Raw genomic sequence first — 2,665 nt, forward strand, 5'->3', positions numbered from 1 at the left:
GGGCAGCTCTAGTCTACCTGTACTGATTTTCTTGTCCAGTCCTTCCCATGTGGCTGAGATCCGTCATCAACATACCAGCTAGCAGCTGCCTGTTGTGAAACTTGGGGTCAGTTGTTTCATTGAAATGCCTTCTATTTACGAATTGGTAAATAACAAAACATGCTCTGATAGACTTTAGCATAGTCTGCAATATTACTTAGCTGCTTCCTGCATGTTTGTAAGTTTCCTAATAATTCTCTTACAGAAAACAAAATTTATATGATTCATGTCATTTATTCCTGGATAGTCATGTATATATTAATTCTATCAGTATTTTCCTTCTAGTTCAGTTTCCCAAGTTCTTTGTGTATTTGGATTGTTTTCCTTCAATAGTGAGGGAAATTTTCAGCACTTCAGTGTATGATTTTTTTATTTCTGAAAGTGGTTTAATTCCTTTATTGAGAACTCAACTTTCTCCCCTTTTCTCCCTATTTTGTGTGATTTACAGTGGTTTGTATTCATGGAGTTATACTCTGGCAGGTGCTTAACCATACTTTTTATTGTGAAAAAGGTGCTGCTTTTAGTTGCTTACACTTCTTTAAAAATTAATATTTTAATAAAACGAAGCCAGTAGAGGAGAAAATGTTTGTCCTCCATATTGTAATAGGAGACAAAACTAAAGAAGGAGTTAGAGAAATAGATTGGGACTGAAGTCCTGTAAGGTTGATGTAATGAAAGCTAAAGTGGGCAGGGAGACTGGCACTAGATGGCCATGGAACTTAGAGATTTAAGAAGGCAATGCACAACATGATGTGGAGCTAGCAGATGATGGAAAGAAACAAATCTTGAGATTAGAGTGGGTTGAATATTCTGATAGGGGTGTAGGAACTACAGCTGGTTGAATTAGGAAACTGGCAGAGCCAGAAGGGAGGGTAAGAAGATGAGTAAGTTTAACAAAACAAAAAAGTTAGAGTGCTGAAAAGGCCTGAGCTAAGAAGAGAAGGTTAGAAAATAAAGATAGTTTGAGTCTGTCATATGGCATAGTAGGAATGGGAAGAAAGGACTTGGATTGGTTAAGTAAAGAGAATAAACAGATGGGAGTTCTGCAAATTGGATACCACACAGCTGAGATACAAAGGGAGAATGTAAGAGAACTTGATCTTAGGAAGAATAAACAGAATAGTACAAGTATTCTGAAAACTGCTCTTGCCAGCACCTAAAATGGTAGCCCTGTTTTTCTGGATCTTGCCATCCTTTTGTCAGCAGCTAGTGGTGTCTACTGACAAGTTAATTAATCACAGTTTATTGCCTGTTAGTTTACAAATAGGACAGCTATCAATTATTCAGCTCAAGTTTTATAAATCTGAGTTTTAGCTACTGAAAACTAATGTACACGTTACTATAAATTCCTATAGTAATGCATTGTTCTAATCTACATTACAGAGAATGCAAAAGTTAAAAAAAAAAAAAATAGAATTGGTTAAACAGTTTTGCACTGTGGCATATTATAAAAATAAATTTTCCCTGTCCACTTAGAAAAAGGATACAATTGCTTTAACTTGACATACTTTACTAAGGCTATATGATCAATGAACAAAACTTGATTATTTTTTTAAGTAAATTTATTCTGAATTCATTCTAAGACTCCATACTTGTAAATAAAGGAAGATATTTCTTGCCACTACTGACTTCACCTAAGGTACGTAATGGAAATTTGATTTTCCTTTTTGAATTAAGTCTATCTAGCTGATGCATTATCAAAATGGACTGTAACTTTTCATTGAAACATTAATGTAGTAAATGGGACACACTTTGAAAAAGAGGAAACAACATAGCGTTTTTCCCTCTCTTTAGGAATCAGGGTCGCATTCTGTGAGAAGAAATTTTTCACATCATTCGTCTGTGATGTCTGAAACCTCGATACACATGAAGTCCCCATTTTCGTCCTAGAAGAGATTACAGAATGGCAGATAAAACTCTTATTCCACCTTCTTCTACAGATTCTGTAAAACAGTTTTTTAGCTATCTCCTTCGCTAACATACCTATCACGTGGAGGGTATGTTCTTCCTAACTTCTAACATTTTCCTGAAAATGCCTAAGTTAAAATACCACTCCTTTTTGCAGAGAAATAAAATGAAATTTTGTAGTTTGGACAGGTAAAAACATATGAAACCATGATTTTATCCTGCATTTCCTTTCTTGGTAAAAATACTGTTACAGGACAAAATGGTAATTTCTGAAACACAGCCTACTGTATAAACTTTGGTTACTAACATAGATTGAAAGCCAGCATACTTCTGTTAAAGGGAAAATTTAACATTTAATTTCTGGATTACATAAACTTAAAAGATCCATTAGTTGCAAAGGTAAAAGCCATTTTTCCACATACTGATGGCATTTATGTGCTGTGGGTTAAAATCTGGTTATTTAAATCTATGTGCACTTTGTTTCAATTCCAATAGAGTTTGTCTACTTCTAATTTTTTTTGCAGTGAGTATTCTCTGCTTTTGTAAAGTGTTTTAGTTCAGTGTCGTTTTAGTGCTTGGAATAATAACTTTTTAAAATGAAATTTGGACCACTAGTTTAATAGTTACTTATCCTCATAAAAGGCTGACATTTTTCTTGCATATGGTGAGCAATAAATTTGGGCTTATGGTATGTTTTTAGCTATAGAAAAAGACAAGA

The sequence above is a fragment of the Gavia stellata genome, chromosome 8, assembly GCF_030936135.1.
Source record: "Gavia stellata isolate bGavSte3 chromosome 8, bGavSte3.hap2, whole genome shotgun sequence".
NCBI classification, from domain to species: Eukaryota; Metazoa; Chordata; class Aves; order Gaviiformes; family Gaviidae; genus Gavia; species Gavia stellata.